The sequence below is a fragment of the Haliotis rufescens genome, unplaced genomic scaffold (assembly GCF_023055435.1).
Source record: "Haliotis rufescens isolate VD_foot unplaced genomic scaffold, xgHalRufe1.0.p SCAF_4, whole genome shotgun sequence".
In the NCBI taxonomy this organism is placed as follows: Eukaryota; Metazoa; Mollusca; class Gastropoda; order Lepetellida; family Haliotidae; genus Haliotis; species Haliotis rufescens.
Window position 1 is genome coordinate 46,737,300 of NW_025964112.1, and position 19,639 is coordinate 46,756,938.

The 19,639-nt window shown below is 37.3% G+C and overlaps 1 protein-coding gene across 5 annotated transcripts in view; it reads right to left on the minus strand.

Moving 5' to 3' along the window:
• Positions 1–19,639, minus strand: part of LOC124151988 (homeobox protein Hox-B6a-like) — a 103,509-nt gene that overhangs the window by 36,425 nt on the left and 47,445 nt on the right. The window contains exon 1 of one of the 5 annotated variants that reach the window (XM_048381835.1): positions 14,818–14,872. The exons of the other annotated variants lie outside the window; for them this stretch is intronic. The gene's annotated coding sequence lies outside the window, so the exon portion shown is untranslated. Of the gene's footprint in view, positions 1–14,817; positions 14,873–19,639 lie in introns of those variants that run through there. 5 annotated transcript variants of the gene reach the window in all.

Genomic DNA, 19,639 nt, shown 5'->3' on the forward strand with positions numbered 1-19,639 from the left:
TGGCACCATACTATATCGTTACGTTCCAGATTCAGAAACCACATACAGTGGAACGTCGCTTGTCCGGATGTTATTCAAGGAATAGTTTGGATAAACTAATTTTCGGATATGTTGATGTCTTAGTAAACTAGCCAGAGGTAACTCCCCTACCCAACTCAAAACCATGATCTAGGTTTTAAATATTTCTTTGCATTTATTTCCATTCCAAATAATATTTCGTCATACTTGAAGTTTTCAGACGTATCGAGTTTGTCATTGATTTAAGGTTCCGAAGTGCTGAAAAAACTACTCAACCCAACGGCACGTCGATACAACGGTAATATCTCAACTTCCTGAAATACAACCAAGATGTGCACCAAATGCTAAGGAAAATCAATTTCGATTTTACTTGTGAAGCACATTCCTGATGGCGCAACATATATAGCCGATGTTTTGGGTTTTGGGAAAAAAACGTATAAATACAGAATGTGTTTTAGATTTAAATAAACATTTAGGATCCCCATGGGGTGAATAAACTGATACCAAATATGTGTTATACCGTTTGTTTGTAATGGAAATATGTCAAATACAACGCGATTGAAAACTGTATATGCCCCCTGATAGTATATAGCCGGCTTACGTTTTTACTTCGTTATACCGCCTGTCTTCATTATTAAGCATAGATGATAGCATGTTGGTTAGTGCAAACTAACTTCTCTTCTCTTCTCAATATTTTATAAGAACATATTTCATAAGAGAGTACACAATATATGTTTACATTGTGAACTAGGAAGGTATTTTACAGTATAATACGTATATAACGAACTCGGTTATAACGAATGGTCGTCTATAACGAAGTCAACTGTATCCCCAGCTTAGTGATATACGTGATTGTAAATATAAAGCAAATTTCGGATGTAACGAACTGGTTTCAAATATTCGACTTTTTTCTACATGTTCACTGTGTCAGAGTGACTTCACTGTAAGGGAGTTAACTGACTGTAAACGTCCGGTTTCCACCCTTGCCAAACTTGGCTGGAATTTCTGGGCTCGATCGAAGCCCCACCCTCTTATTGACCAATCAGATTCCACCACCCCCACGTCACTTGCATATGCTTCCAACAAAATGGCGGCGCCCAGTCAAGACGATCAGATCGATAATCATGGTATATATTGTAAGAAAACGGGTCAAACCACGTGAGCACTTTGATTTTTAGAAACATGAAAGGATTTGGTAAATCTGTTGACACCTAATTGGCGGTACATGTTCTTTACAAATCCTGCAGTTGACGAACCGGATGTATATTCCGTTAAGTGATTTTGATTGGACTATGTGCATAGACTCGTTAGTCCAGCCAAAGTAGAACTTTATGCTTCGAGCCTATTTCGGCAAGGGTGGAAACTGGACTTATATAATCAGATGGTTTCCATTGAATAAAAGTGACAAAAAAATTCCATAATTATGACCAATCTCTACTCACGTCAATTGTACGACTCCGACTATATTGTAAGCATGTGTTTACGAATCACTTTTAGTTAGTGATGATATCAGATGTTCGCGAAAAGGTGAGAGTATCCTGCCCATCCGTACCAAACACATGCAAAGGCAAGTTAATTGCTCACTAAAAACGAAGTAGGAAATTGAACCGGAGATCACTTTTTGTCACTGTTGCATCAAATTTGCAAAAGCCATCCACATGTCTCCAATACGACTTTTTGAAATCTGTGCTGAGGCTTTGAATGTTGTTACCATTCAGCAAGAGTCGTATGAAGCTCTTTCAAATCTTCACAGAGAGAGCATGCTCGGTTGTATCGCCAAAGGCTGGACCTGCTGGAATCTTGTACGACATAAAGCGAATTTTGACTCTTGAAAAGTTGAAAGCGCAAAGTTGAAAACTAAAGGGAAGCGTATTTCTCAGGTTGTTGAGATATCATACAATTGTACAATATACACAATAACCCTACAATGTTCATTTAGTTCAGAAAAATAATATATTTCAACAATTTACGAAAGGCATGCCCTGCGGATCTTCACAATCTGCTCTGTCTCTCAGCACATGTCGGGCCTACCCTGCAGCATGACATGTTAATCATTTTAGCGAACACCTGGTGTCATATATTCTTTACATCGTCCGTGCGTCTTGGCAGTTTATGATTGCGTCACTTAACTTAATGGGACTAGTACACGATTTTGGATGTCACAATGGCCAAGATGTCCTGTTTCACATACAAGCTATTATCATCAAATGAAACGTTGAAATGTGTGGCTGACGACCAAGGGGAAATTAACAAATCTTCGCATCTAGTTTCAACGCAAAATCAAAGTAAGTAAAATATCATCTACAGTCAACTACGGTTATAACGAACTCAAGGGACCATAAATTTTAATTCGTTATAACCGTAGTTCGTTATAAGCATATGTACAACATATATACACAAAATCGACGGGACCAAGAAACAGTTCGTTATATCCGGAAGTTCGTTATAAGCGTGTTCGTTATAAACGTAGTTTACTGTAATTGTGTATAGATTAGGCAACAAATACAGACACGAACAAGACTTTGTAAAATGAAGCCCAGTTGTTCCTAGAATGTTTGGATTAAAGGGAGTTTGGCGTTATGACTAAAATGCACAAGGCATTTAGCAGTAGTTTTCAAAGCAGTTTTTAATGTGATACCACACATATATTCAGTGAAAACGAGATGAGTAAATATAACTTATCAATGCAAGAGAGTAAAGAGCCTAGACTAAGACATTGGAACCTGTTAATGTATCGAGTTCGCTGCAGTATCGAGACAAGTGGAGAGTTGATATTAGAATCGGGACCGTAACGATACATCGTTTTTTTGTGAAATATCGATTAACTGAGCTCGTTTTAACGATAGTTTTACTGTAATTGTCACTGGCCATCTGTTTCAGAAGGGTATTTGATTTTATGTGATCCCAAAAGAGCGCCTTTGAACTATTCCTTTATTTTGGATTACATCGTCACAATCTTTGAATGTGGCATGTCACGAATAATTTGACATTCTTTTCAGGTGAACAGTTAACTTGCCTTTGCATGTGTTTTTGACGGGTGCCACCGGTGAAACAGGATACGCTCACCTTTCGCGAACACCTGCTAGCATCACTATCAGATAGTGATTCATGAACGCATTTTTATGGTATATGTAATCGGAATCGTAGATATTTTATGATCATGGAGTGACCTTTGTCGTTTTTATTTGGAATGAGATCAGTTCGTTGTAAGTCGAAGTCCTTTATTCATGTGTCACCCTGGTGTCTTACAACAGCATTCGACGTATACTATTTCCAAATATCGAATACTAATAGTTTTGACCGTCTTTTGAACAAAAACAATTGACAGACTATGTTATAACACATGTCTGTACTATTCGTCTGGTCATCAGAAACGATATTTATTTAGCGACAGAGAATATTGGTACCATTCTCACCTACCTACATTAGTGTGCTATGAATAATACTCCAGTTGTAAATATTCTGAAGGCTTCTCATAATTCATTAATTATTAATGCGTGCCCCTAACAGATCTATTCGAAATTATACACACGTGTTTTCAAAGTTAACAGATTGGAATAATAACTTGTGGAATTAATATATTAGACACACATGTGTCATAAAATTACATTTTGTAAAAAAACACCTGGGATGGCCCTAAAGACATGTCATGAAAGTGTAAAGTGTGGAACAGGTTTTGTAAAGGAGTTTGGATTGCACAACTGGAATGGAATTTGAAATGAGACAAATGGAACATACCTATTTTCAAACAAGTCTCCGATCTAATATGCTAAGACAGTTTATAAACAGCTGTCACCGATATAGGGAAGATAAGCTTGGGGACGTGGTGTCAGCTTCTCTCCATTGCCTACATCAGTGCTGATGGAGAGGAGGCATGCCTAGGTGAGGAAACACTTTATTCAACACAATTACCTAATGACTTGTGATACTCTAATGAGGCACAACAGAACACCATGTGAAGAGCAACATATATATCCTGGTCTGTGTTTATCACGTTTATTATCATTATGATGTCTATTATGATGTCTATAATGTCTGATCATTGTCACAGATGTTAAAGTGTAGACTTGCACATTGGCGTTAGTTGTTTACAAACTGGCAATTCAATCCACGGTATTGTATCAATAAGGTCTGCACAACACAGGGTTTGTTTCAGTGCGAGAAGAGTATATTCCAGTTTTTCTTATTCCAAATTCTAGTCCAGAATTCCAATCCAAACGCCATTCAAAAATCCTTGCCATACCCTATGTCTGCTAGACTTTCACAAGTCTCGAAGGCGATAATAATAAGTTTCAAACATAATTTCTAGATTATATAAACAATAAGAACAAGTTGTTCCTATAATAGACTTGCGTCCTTAGGTATACTGTTATCCTGACCTGCCTCTTATAAGGATAAACTTACTATAGATCCATGGACATGGAGCAAGGCTATATGCCTGCCATTGTTGGGCAAATAATAACCGAAAGGTAGTTTTGTGTAAATTTCAAGTCACGTTTAACGTATTCTCGTTACAGTAAGTGAGTTAGTGAGTGAGTTGGTTTTAACGCCGCTTTTAACAGTATTCCAGTTATATCGCGAGGAAAGCCCGCTGGAGTACAGCCGGGAGGGATGCAGGTCTCAGACGTTTACCACTTCGGCGAAACCCAGGAGCACGGGTATGGAGCTGACAAATCATAACCTAGAAACATAATCGGGGCGAACCGGGATTCAAACCCACAATGAAAGGGTTCTGGCGTACCCAGGGGACGCAACTCTGCACAGCAAATCGCGGCGCCATAGACGACTGGGCCACCCGTTCCCCTATTCTCGTTACAACTCAACAACAATACTGACCAGACCCATGTCCATCGTCTACACATGAATATGCCAATGTACTCAGAGCAGTCTTTTTGGTTATCCAACGAGAACTAGTTTATCTGGACATACTTAATATCCCATTGCAAATGGATTTTTTTCAGTTTTATACAGAATTCTAAATTCTAATCATCTCAACTTTTAATAATCACTGCTTGATAACTATTTGTTATTCGCTGAAGAACGTATTTGACTTTAGCTCACTTTCTATTATGCAAGGCTGGGAACCTATCTTTCTCCATATTACATGTTTACCCTTTTCGCGAACACCTGGTGTCATCATTAACGTTGAGTGATCCAGTGATAAAATTTTCATTGCTATTTAACCTTTTACGCCCAATGGAATCTGTTTCGGTAGATATTATGTTATACTCACTGCGGTCGTGAAATACATCGTAACATACGGAATGTCGCCTTCCCTGCCGAGTATAAATATCATGGCTATGTCTTACCTTGTACAATTGGAAGGGTGAATAATATTTTTCCAACAAGTCCAACACCATCCAACGGTACAGGGTTAAATGTTATAACAACGCCAGACGGGGCATGCCTTTAAGTACTATCAAATCACAACTTCCTACCCAATTCTTATATCGTGTACCTATATCCCCGAACACTACTCAAAAACAGTGTAACCTATCGGCCGGATCGGGTTAGAAGCCTGACACGGTTAGACCCCTTTGCTAACATCCCTCACGTGTGACAGCGGTATATATCCATTGTTGTCATCCCTTTGTGAAAGTACTGCCTACATGACGTCAATCTGGGGATATTCATTGCTTAACCCACAGTCAATAAAACATCGCAGGTGTTTATGTCTCGAATGGCCAGATCACAAACTACCCTTCCCCGACATGGCGGAGCAACAATAGTCATTCTAAACCCTTAGCCGACCCCTTATCCAAACCCGAAAATCATCAGAGAAGAACAAAAACGAATCGGGAATATTTCAACTGGAAATGTACAATGGCAAGACGAAATACGCATGCATGCATTTCATTCTGAAATGTACACCATGTCAATAGTGTGCTAAACAATAAATGTCAGCGCATTAGAGTCGTTTGTTTAGTGTTGTTTATACGGGCGCTGACATGAGGGGGCGGGGCTGAGATAAATAGATTGGGGGGTAAGTAATCTGCATGCAGGTGCCATGTGAACGAGATAAGGCTATCGGTATAACAGAAGGTAGTGGCACGTTGACACTCTCCTCCGTTTGCCGATGCCATGCCTTGTGACGACATTAAACATTCTTCTGCTTCCCTTCGGACATGTCTATGGGCTGGGATGTGAAATATTGCGGAAATGGTCGTTCCTGAGTTATAACCAATTAGCAACGATTCAGACATGGGGTTTCGTTCGGATAGTGTCGTTTTGGGACACAGTGTTTACCGTATATCAAAATAACATCCGCTGATAGCAAGGTACAATTTCAAGCGTACCAACTGTTATAGACTTGTATTTATTTAGCCTCTGTGGAAAGAAACAAATGATTATTTTCCAGTAATATGTGTAAACAATAACTAATGGCTTAATTATATGCAATAATATCTTGCAACTCTAACGTACAAGATTTAAAGTCAATATAAACAACACCATATTTCATAATCGTAGAAGGTAGAAAAATGTCAGTTCAACTTCAATCAAAATATATCATGAACTATTTTTAAAACAATAGAATTGGGATTCATCATTTAATATGCTGTTTGGTTTCAGATGTCCCCAAAAGCGTGATGCAATTGTTTCTTGTTGCCCAAACTTCAGTGGAGATATTTGCTCCTTTTAGTAGTTGCCATGGTAATGGAAAGGGTTTTATCGGCTTTTTAAAATATATTCCCCCACATAACTTTTATAGATGCATAAAGTTGAAAAGGTATTTTCATGGCTATTTTAACATTCATGTTATCATACAACTGAAGTGATATAAATTGTTGTCATATTTACATATTTATACGACCATCATAAAGTATAATAACCATCTGTGTATAATACTAATATCTGATCATTATTCCCTATTTAGTCTATAATGATAACCATTATCCTATCAAATATACTTGTAGGTGCTAGTTTCAACTTTGTTATGACAACTGACAATACGTCGGTTCCAAATGGAAAATTACCACAAATCAATATCATTATATCTATCAGCTCTAACATATTGTACTGAGTTATTGTTTGGGATATTTTTTATGTATTGAGATATCAAATTGCAGTTATAGTAAGGAGGTCATGATCATATTATTAAATTAATACGATGAAAAATATATCTGATATCCGATATTGTAAAAATACATATAACAAATTTGCATTATTCAAACAAAATTAAAATTAACAGCAAAATATTCTTAGATATGTTGAAATCATCATCCACTACACGGTGCATAATCTACATTGAATATTAAAGCAAAAGACATTATACAAACAGAAATAGTATTCGCAGATAGAATATTCTTGAATATATCATTAAAAAATAGGTAGGTGCATATTCTATGTAAATTATTAAATATTTGTCATGATGGATACATAAACATATTTAACAAACACAATATTCTTAAATATCGTCAAATCAACCATTTGTATATCCATTTTCTATATTAAGTTTTAAATGTTCCACAGAAATAAAATTAAAAAACAAAAAAATGTTAAATATGCAGAAATCATCAATAAGTAGATGCATACTCTTTATTAAGTATAAAATATAAAATTGTACCATAATGTATAAAGAAATATAATTAACAAAGAAATTATTCTTAAATATGTTCAAATCAAAACTTTCACCATAGGTCAAATTCTACATGGGCACAGGACACATTACTGTAAAGAAATTGTAGGAGTGATAAAGTGTTATTATGCTGCAATACCATTAGAATTACAAAATAATGTTAACACGGTCCAGCCAAGCGTCAAGATTGGTCATGTAGCATAACTCTGGTGTGTGTGGCTTTGGCCTCAGAGCGGGCCGGCGAGGACTAAAAGCTAATGAAATAGGTGCCGATAGTGCACAAATCATTTCACTTAACAAGAACACATTCTACACCGGGGATGGGAAACCGACATGTGCCGGCTAGCATTGCTCCAACGTGTTAATGAAATCTACAACTAGAATATGACTCATTTGGGCCTTATTGCGACTAAATTCAGTTACAAATCTAAGAAAACAATCCATCAGACATGTCTAAACTTTATGTCCTTGACAGCCCGGTATAGAAGCTTTTCCATGCAGATGTATTAACGGTTTTGCACGTGCGAGCTCCGAACAACGCACGTGGAACCAGCTCCCGTGATCACGTGATGAAAGTGACAAAAGATGATATAATGACGCGACATTGTTTTGAAACGCAAGCGAGTAATTAATTGATTTCACAGACGCCATAACTTTTCTTGCTCTTGCTGTCAAAAGAGGCCTTTCATGTTTTGGAAATAAATGTGTCTGTTGGATGCAAGTTTGGGGCAGTGACAACAAAACTCGTTCGCCGTGGAAAACTTGCGACCCTTGGAGAAAAATACGAGACGCAAGTTCCAGAAGCCGCTATGTCTACATAGCTCACAGCTAATCTGTATTTTCTTTGCACATCCTTTACCAAAGTCCACTGATTCGGATGAAATGCGCAAGCACACTTCTTCTGTCAAGCACTATCAGGACTTTGGGCGGCAGTCCCGACCCAACCAGCTGGAAAGACGAGTGAAGCTATCCCGCACAATGTCAACAAACGCTTGACACCGTAACATGATTTGGGGTTTTCCTCAAAATTTGAAATGAGTTCTTATTTTTTCAGCTTATTAATTTACAGTTAGTTTGAATTCAACATTAATATTTGTAATATTTTTTGGTTTATCCAAAGACGGACGTGAATACGAACAAAATAGAACAGTGTGGTCAATTTTGGGGATGGAAATGTGTGAGGTGGTTTAATTTCTGTGATGTGTTAATCATGTAATGTGTTATTTGTGTTTTCTGTATGCGAGATGGTTTCTGTGATTCGGATTAATATTTAAAAAAAAAAATGTTATCTAACTGGTTGGTTGAATTAAAACAAATATTCCTCTGATCTCGGGTGTTTGATTTAAGAACACGGTCAAATTAAGTAAATGACATTCTATTTAGCAATCTAGGGTGGTTATTTGTTTGTTTAGGATTTTTTAAATGGACCATGCGTAAGAGTAATTGTTTATATTTTGACGAAGAAATATGTTTGTTGTACTTTGAATTGAGCATACATGGTTTCAGAGGTTCTCACAAATTGTAGGTGCCACTTCAAAGAGTTCGTGAGTTACATCTGATGAAGACGATGATATGATGTGATTTTTAGTGATGGTGTTCACTATTGATGGTGTTCACTACTGATGGTGTTTGCAAATGACGATGTTCACTACTGATGGTGTTCACTTCTGATGGTGTTCGCAACTGATAATGTTCACTACTGATGGTGTTCGCAATTGATGATGTTCACTGCTGATGGTGTTCGCAACTGATGGTGTTAACTACTGATTGTTGTTGGCAACTGATGGTGTTCACTGCTGATGGTGTTCGCAACTGATGGTGTTAACTACTGATGGTTGTTCACTACTAAATGTGTTGCCAACTGATGGTGTTCACTATTGTCAGTTTTCAATTTCTGTGGTCACTACTGATTATGATCACCACATGTTTTGTTCATCACATGTGTTGTTTACTCCAGTCGCTGTTCACAACAGACTATTTTGTCTATGCACAATGCTAACTATACATACAGTGTGTACTGCTGTCGGTGTTCACTGCAGACTGTGGTCAATGCTGAGTTGTACCACTGCTGACGGTGGTTACTAGTGTTGCTGCTGACGACCGCTTATATTACCACTGCTGACGGTATTCACTACTGAGGAAGTTCTTAGCCGATTATATAACCACTTCTGACAATGATTATTACATTACTTAGGTGTTCACATCCGATTACATTACCACTGCTGACGGTATTCACTACTGAGGGTGTTCTCAGCCGATTATATAACCACTTCTGACAATGATTATTACATTACTTAGGTGTTCACATCCGATTACATTACCACTGCTGACGGTATTCACTACTGAGGGTGTTCTCAGCCGATTATATAACCACTTCTGACGATGATTATTACATTACATAGGTGTTCACATCCGATTACATTACCATTGCTGACGATGGTTACTATAGAGGGTGTTCACAGCCGATTACATTACCACTGCTGACGATGGTTACTACAGAGGGTGTTCACAGCGGATTATATTACCACTTCTGACGATGATGATTACATTTCGTAGGTGTTCACATCCGATTACATTACCACCGCTGACGATGGTTACTACAGAGGGTGTTCACAGCCGATTACATTACCACTGCTGACGATGGTTACTACCGAGGGTGTCCATATCCGATTATATTACCACTGCTGACGATGATCATTACATTACTTAGGTGTTCATATCCGATCATATTACCACTTCTGACGATGGTTACTACTGAGGGTGTTCACAGCCGATTATATTACCACTTCTGACGGTGATCATTACATTACGTATGTGTTCATATCCGATTATATTACCACTTCTGACGACTTTACTACTGAGGGTGTCCACAGCGGATTATATTACCATTTCTGACGATGATCATTACATTACTTAGGTATTCACATCGATTATATTACGACTTCTGACGATTGTTACTACTGAGGGTGTTCACATCCGATTATATTACCACTGCTGACGATGGTTACTTCTGAGGATGTTCACTACCGATTATATTACTACTTCTCGCGATGATCATTTTCATCACTTAGGGGTTGTATTACCAACTTCTGACGACCCCTACTGCAGAGGGTGTTCACAGCCGATTATATTACCATTTCTGACGATGATGACTTGGTTGGTGCCTGTCATCGTATCCCAATTACATGGATCAATGCTCATGATGTCAATCACTGGATTGTCTGGTCCAGATTCGATTATTTACAGACCGCCGTGATATAGCTGAAATATTGCTGAGTGCGGCGTCAAACAAGGAAACAAACAAACAAGGAAACAAACAAACAAACTGAGGGTGTTCACAGCCGATTATATTACCACTTCTGACGATGGTTACCACTGAGGGTGTTCACATCCGATTACATTATCACTGCTGACGATGGTTACTACTGGGGGTGTTCACAATCGATTATATTACGACTTCTGGCGATGGTCACTCCTGACAGAGTTCAATGCTGATGGCGTTCACTGATATGAAGGAATATATGATTTATGATCACTACTTATTGATGTGTTCTGACTACCGGAGATGTTCATCACTGACGGTGTTCTTCCTTTGTGATGATCCCAGCATAGTCTCAACAAGGAACACCCACTGCTCTCTTTGTCACCAGCACCCTATGCTACGGAAAATAGCAACCACCGACAGCAGACATCCACACTCGCTGGCATAGCTATCCTTAATAATCACACATACAACATTCATGAATCAAATCTTTTTCTTCAACCACAGAAAACGAATCCCTGGTGGTTTCATAATTATTCATAAAATGGCTTTCTGAAAAAAAATGCGCAAGGAAATATATCTGTGTCTGACGTTTCTGGCTTTTGCTTGACATAAATGCAACATTTGCTTGTGCCTTGTCACAGCACAACACGCATGCGTCTATACAGGGTTATTGTATAAACATACATGGTGTATATAATGCTAGTGAAAACACAGATGCACACGCATCCCTCAGACAAGTCTCCCCTGCAAATGCACAAGGCGATATACAAGTGTCGTGTTTCATCACTGATGGCGAAAAGTGCAGCTGAGTACAAAAAGGATAAAAAATAACTTTTTAAAAACTTTCTTTAAATAAAATGAAATACATATCATTCACCTTTTTTAACAATGCATGTCATTGAATAAATATATTTTTTCTCACACAGTATACTTTGTTCTATACTTATGAAAATAAATTGAAATATATATCATTTACTCTTTTTCACATTAGTGATTTTGAACGACACAATGAAGCCGAGTCATTATCATTCAAGGATATTTGTAACTGCAGTTTTGTTTTGTAACCCAAAAAAGGCAATCAGAATGTAAAATGTTTACACCCAATAGCATTTAAGTTAGTTACTTATCATGACATTTTTTTTATATAAATAACAAAAATGGTATTCTTTGAATTTAATACATACATGTACATACAAAGTATGTTTAAGAAGGCAGGTTTGGTCATAATCATACAGAAATACAAATACAAGCACTCGTCTCCTGTCTATCACAAGCATCTATCTGTTCCAATGAAAAGCTGATACTTAAGAGTAAATAATGTCATGAACATTATCGACTATTGTGAAAAGCTTTTATCAGAGACTGCAAAATGACATAATATCACGTGACTAAAAGATCAGATTCGAGTTTGGTTTCAACTTTTAGTTTGGTGTGTCTATAAAGGGAAACGTTTGAATGTGAAAAGCATATTCTTATAAATAACATCTGAATTGAGTTTTATTTATTTGACTATTTTGTCAGCAGTAGAGTGCTTTTAGCCTAAACACTTTGCAGTAATATTATTTTAGTGCTTTTTCTCCTAAACATGTTTGGCGTGTCAGAGGCAATTTGATGTACAAGAACACCAATGGACTAGCAAATGGGATTAAACCCATGTGGCTTTGCGTGACTGCCTGAACAACAGCCATACAGAGATCACAGCAAGGTCCTCACATTTTCGTTTTATGAAAGAAAGTTGATCATTTCGGTTAGCTATACAGATATTCAGTACACTCAACAAGCAACGACAATGCAAAACAAATATTCGTTTCAAATAGTTACCAATAAAAATAAATATGTGATAAAATGACATTGACTTGCAGTGCACTTATGAAATATTTATACGTAATTTAAGGAATATGATACATCAACCAGTCATGTCGATATACACTACCTTTGATGTTCTATATCAGGCATAGTGCTCTTTTTATGGGGTGTGGTGTGGTTGTCCTGTGGTTCAGATTAACCCATCACGCTAGACCAATGGGTTCAATGTGTGAGTACTTTTTGCCAGAACCCCACAGACTTCTATCCTTGATAATGTCTTTTGTTTCTGAGGAAACGTAACCCAAATGAAACGTATGTATAACTGGATGTCGACAACATCACCCCATGTTCATTCTGGTATGTTTTCAATACTCGTTCGGCTTGATTCATTTGGAACTGATGTCATGCAGTTCCTGGAAGTATCTGCCTCTGTTAATGCATAGGCAGCATGCATTCCTTTATGTAATTGGTGATAACTGTCTCAAGTGATGATGTCAACAATATGATCTTATGAACCAACGTGTGGTGACACTAGATTGCCTTTATTGTCCATGAACCCTACGAGGAAGAACACACAATTTGTAGGAAACTTTAATTCGATTCGTTTATTGTTTCATTAATCACGTCATAGTTATTGATTAAACTTAAGCTAATCACACACAACCAACCTTTACTTGATGGTCTTATGCGAGCTAATATGGTCATCATTTAAACTGGTTCTATTAATTCATAACTGCCTTATGTCCATGGCGTCGAACTGTTTGTGATTGATGACCTGGTAGCTAAAACTAAAGGTTTCATTCATATATACTCTTACAAAACCCTAAGGTAAAGAAACATTTGTCCGTTCAATTTACCCCTCACTGACAAATGAGCTCTTGAACACCCCAAAATGACAAGCACCGTGCATGTTATCATCGATTAATTCGACATAAAAAACAGATCCATATCGATTCGATGTTTTAGTGACATGCACCCGTTATGACACGCTGCACAGACACTTCTACACAAGAACCTTTGTCAATATATTTCGAGATATTGTTTTGTCTTTACATGAAATGAGAACACCGATGGCTGTTGTGGTATTCGTAATGTGTCACAAAAAATGGAACAAAGGCCAAAATGACTTTAAAATAAGCATTTAAAAATTAGTTTGTAATTTCATAAAAAAGGCTGTTAGTATTTTTAAGAACTGTAATACCTTGAAGTGGTAATATTGCAGAAACGTTTTCTGAACGAATGACTTTACTGATGACGAACGGTTGTAGATTGGGGGATGGCAGTAAATCTTTCCAGTTTAATATAAAAATGCTCTGTAATTCGAAACATGCTGCAGTACATGTCCATATAATTTCTAACCATCCATTCAAGCAAAAATGCATGTCATTAAAAAGATGTTATTTCATCATTGAAATATGTGCCTATTCATTTAAAAACAGAAACGAATCAGACAAACTCGATTATTTCTAAACCTGGCTTTCCTACGATATCTGATGATTACAAACACTGGAATTTGATACCGCTGTCTGGGAGTGTCTCGTCTTTGAAACCTCACAAACACAGAAGGACGGCAAGAGATCTTCATGAAACCTTTTAAAAATATGATTATACTAATATATTAAACATACAACAGATCAACTGTCACGCTTTATGGTTGTATTAATAAGAACAGGTGTACGCTATTGTCTTATGAACATTTAACAATGGAAGCGCTGATTATAACAAATCTTGAATTGAAATATGATCAACGGGTATAAAGACATAAACACATTCTGTATTACACAGACAATAATTGTGGCAAGTTTTTGATTTTTCACAAATGATTACAGTCAAAAGCTGACCGCCGCATTGTTATAATATTTCATTGTTTCGTCTCAAAACGTATCATCACTATTTGATAGTTATTCATAAACACGTGTTCATAATATTATCGGAATCGTAGAATCAATTGCTTCAAGCTATCTTTTTGAGATTTATTGTGAATATGGAAAGGGATTTGTCGTTTGTATTTAGATTCATCTCAAAACGTCGCACGTAAAAAAATAATGCTATCATCAGTATGATAATTGTCTGTGATTATAATACATGATACTCTACAGTAAATAGACAGTTAAATGTGTGTCGAAGTCTGCTTTCTCCACACAACACTTACTGTGTCGACGAAGATGGTCCAGTGGCATTTTTAGGCTTGTTCATCACGATTATTTCTGGTGAAGTAAAGTTCCGATGAATCCATCTACATTTCACGGCCAAAGGGACACGTGCTTCCTAATATGTTCGGGTCGCGGATGAGTTATGTGTCTGCTTGAACTATAGTAGCTTTTTCTGTCTATTCGACACCACCACTGACATCATCAGAAACCGCTTTCTTCCCGTCGTGGGTAACATTTCTTACGCGGGTTTATAGCCTCATGTACATTTCATGAACCAATACTGATTCCAAGTAACTGAAATGAACAACTACATGTTCATTTCAGATTTATGTTCATATCAAACATGTCTATAACAAAACGCTTAGCGTTATAAGAAGACTGTTTATATACACGCACATAAATATTTCAATGCAAGTATCTTTCGGCCATCGTTAAAAGAGCACGGTCTCCAAAAAACAAATCTGTAAAGTATTAATCAGCGATGTTTTTTGTCACTAATCTTTGTGATCATCACGTGACAGTTATATACTACGGCTGGTCTGTTACTATGTGAGTAATTGTTGAGTTGACACTATGATATATTATGCTTCCTCACAAAGGCCGAAGGGACGGGTCGCACACAACCTTTGTTAAAGAATGTTATTGTATTTCGATTTTATCAAAGAATTCTCCAAAATCTAACCTTTGTTGAAACGAGTCATCTTTGCTTCATCTTTTCGCATAAGTGAGCATTAACATAAGAGATAAGCGCAATATTCACATGTTTTCAACGCGAAGCTAAAGTTATTACTCTGCGGAACGCTGGTAGAATCATTGACGTTCTTCCCAGTTTCTCAGAGCGATTGTATCAAAGACATTGAGGGCTTTATCGTGAAGATTGCACAGGTAATCTTTTTCCTTGACATTCGGGTAAAAAATGTGTATATTTTTCGGACTTGTGGGTGGCCCCTTCGCCACACTCCGACTAACGCTGCCCCCCTCAGTTTGTCACCCCCCGTGGTGCGTCTTGTAACTTGAAGAAACAGTATTTGCTGATATTCGAATCGGTTTGCCGCTACAACAAAAGCGCTCCGGGGTTGCAGTGAAAATGAATCCCAAGTCAACTCCCTCCCCATCAAGGCTGGACCCCCCTCTATAGGGCGTATTTGTTCGGCTCCACAGGGACCATGTTTACCGATTCTCATGGTGGTTTAACAATCAGATATCATGAATTAACAGGGATTGACTCTGTTTTAAACATTTGTTATGGCAACGTCGTATGACGAACTCTCTGTAAATCATGTTGAAAATGTATTTGTTCGCGTGTGGACGGTGAAGAATTCGTTCTGAGTTTTAAATGCAATGTAACTCAACTGGTTTGCTTTAATTCAACCTCAAACTTGAAAGTGAACACTACAATAAATCATTCAAATGCACTTTCTCCTTTCTTCAGTCGGTATAAACAGCCTTATGTTTGAGTGTAATTCATTTTCAGATTCAGTATACTTCTCAGCATCACCAACGGAGGTACAAGAGCAATATATAGAAACGATACATTGAAAGAATAAACATCAATGTACATTATTGTTTGATGACGGGGTATTTAAATATTTGTACATTAAATAGAAACAGGCGTTAAATTCTTGATTTTTGTTGTTTAATAATAGCTGAAGAAATGTGCAGTTGAGCATGAATGGTATTTGATTGGGATGAATAAAAGTCGATGTTGGTGAAGAGCCTCACATCTCAAAGATAGTGAAATGATACATCGGTCCGTGTTATCGATAGAGGATATCCATGTTAATGATCGATATCGATAGAGAATATTCATGATTAATATCAGTAAAGAATGTTCATGGATAATCATAACACAGAATGTTCATGATGACGTTAGAGAATATACAGGTTTGTTTTTAAATATGCAAAGAACAATTTCCAGTTTAATTACATACGGAATAAGATGTTATGGCTCGTATGCCCATATATGCCTGCGGTTTGGTTTCAGAAATAAATCAAATAATCTGATAAGACTTTTTGACTTTCTTCTCCGGTTAAAACACTGCCTTCTAAAAGAAAACACCCCGTCCCCCGGAGATGACATGGCAAGTGCCACACGTCAGACCCTATTGCGTACACCCGATACCTCGCCATAGCTACAACACTTCTGTTCCCGTTTCAAACAAACCGCGCAGGGTCACACAGGCCAAGCTTGCTCAATTGCTTACTAATGCTGAGTATGTTAAAGTCATATTTCTAAATAATTAATGCCTTTTTTGGAGGACATCTGCTTAGAACACACCGATAGATCTTGTGCCAAATGTCTTATTTCATGTGGGCTATTTCAACAATGCTCCGTCCCCGCTGAAAAACTATTACGTGCTTTGTTAGGAGCATTGTTGTGCTTCAAGAGTGACTCGTGACTGATATATCTTTATTTGTCATCGGCCGATTGCGGGGTGGTTTTCGTATTGAACAATTGAATTACTGCTGTATTGTTTGTGGTTTGTGTTGTGTACATCCTTTTGATGTAGAACAACGTCACCCTATTCATTCTGCACATTAAGACTGTTGTACATTTTCATTCATATTTACGCATGAACATGACAGTTTTAATTAGGTACCATTAATTGACAAAAATGCTTACTTTGATATACTTCTATTTTAAGAATAGTGTAAAGTTCTGATCTGGATCATATTCAGGTTGACTTATCATTTTATAATCATCTTCATCACTAGAAGCTTCATTGGCCTTTATAATAGGATCTAAAACTTAGAAGCAGTGTAGTATTTTATCACGTTACGTCTACGTTGACGTTTTGTTTGAAATCATATTTGGCCTACAATAACCGAACATGTGCATGGCACTTCTATATTTATCATATATATTGCTCTGAATATTGTCATTTTTCATGTCTCGTTCGAAGCTGGTGAATGTTTTCTAAGGGTAATAATTTCATGTTCATTATACTAGAGAAGTGGTCGAATAACGCAGAGTTTAAAACGTTTGATACGTCACGTTATAGCACATGGTTCGATTCCACAGTGAAAAAAACATTTTCCGTGTTATCCGTCGACATATTGCCCAATGGTGCTTACAGGCAAACAACAACTTCCCAACAACTGTATATAGCTATTTTTAGCATGAGGCAAGAGGCCTTTTCTTTTATATGTTTCAATGAGCCCTGACAAATCGAGGAACGTCACTCCTTGATAGTTTCAACTCCTGGTCCCGTTCTGAATTGACGCCGCTATGAAAAAAAGGTTGATGAATCTGTGAATGAATTATAACTTTAAACCATCAATTGTGCAAACGTAAAAGCCAAACAGATTTCACCCATGTTGCATGTATTCGTATTGAGGAATTGCATGGTAAGAATGATATAACTCTGTTACGTGATTGAGGTTTACACTTTGTGGATATTTCACCCATGTTGCATGTATTCGTATTGAGGAATTGCATGGTAAGAATGATATAACTCTGTTACGTGATTGAGGTTTACACTTTGTGGATATTTCACCCATGTTGCATGTATTCGTATTGAGGAATTGCATTGTAAGAATGATATAACTCTGTTACGTGATTGAGGTTTACACTTTGTGGATATTTCACCCATGTTGCATGTATTCGTATTGAGGAATTGCATTGTAAGAATGATATAACTCTGCTACGTGATTGAGGTTTACACTTTGTGGATATTTCAGCAATGTTGTAGCGATGTAACACTATGATTGAGACTGAAATAATGGGATACATCCAATATTGCAAAATATAATTCTTTTACTTAAAACTCATTTCAGGCAGTGATACTGGAACGTCATATTGGGTCCTGTAGTTAATGTGGTCCAATTGTAAAATGAAAGTGGGTTTATATCTTGTTACTATAATGACATGATCAAAATATCGTTGGTACACACCGATGAATAAATAGTATCGAACAAAACAAGGATCTCACAGTCAATGACCGGCTATTTTACAGGTTTTATCCCATAATGATATTTCACTGAGAAAACGACATTGGCGGAACATAGGAATGATGAATTGAATCTTGATTATTTTATTTTTGCTCATTTCTAGTCTTCACATGTAAATTGTCAATGTTCACTCTGTATAATTGGGTTGTGATAAATTGGCTTTTGTGTATCTGGTCAAAATTCTGGTACGGCCACCTGGATCAAGTGACCCTTCTGACATCAATGGGGACAGGGATGGCTCAGTTATGTAAGGCTCCGCAATTTACTTTGCAGAGTTACTTCTCTTACCCGTGCAAGGATCCACGGATCGTGGGTTGAATGACAGAATCTCCCAAATATAATCCCTGGTATTCCAGCACACCCACACTCGTGGATTTGTTCCTCCCACATAAAGCTGACAAGCCGTGATACAACTGAAATACTGTTCAAGCAGCGTTTACTCCAACTCTGATTTGGACGTAGTCACATGTGACGACTTGTAAACTGTCTCCTTTCTATCTATCATTCATTGTTACGCGTTCATTGTTCATGGGTTTACGACGACGTCACCTGTAGGCAGGATATTCTAACCTTTAGGCGAACACCTGGTGTCATCACTATTTGATAGTGATTCATGAACACATGGTTATGATATAGTCGGAATCATACAATGATCTCCTCTTATAGTAGACATTTTTTTGTGAGTATGTGGATTGCTTCGAATTTAATTACGATCAATAAAAGGACATGAATGTTGTTGTTCTTTTAAATCTGATGCATATCTGACGTTACTTATTTTCACTTGTTGCTTTGTATCTCGTGAAAATATGACTAAAATTCCCTTGCGATGGAAGATATACAAGCATCTTCAAAACAAACTTTCCCTCATTT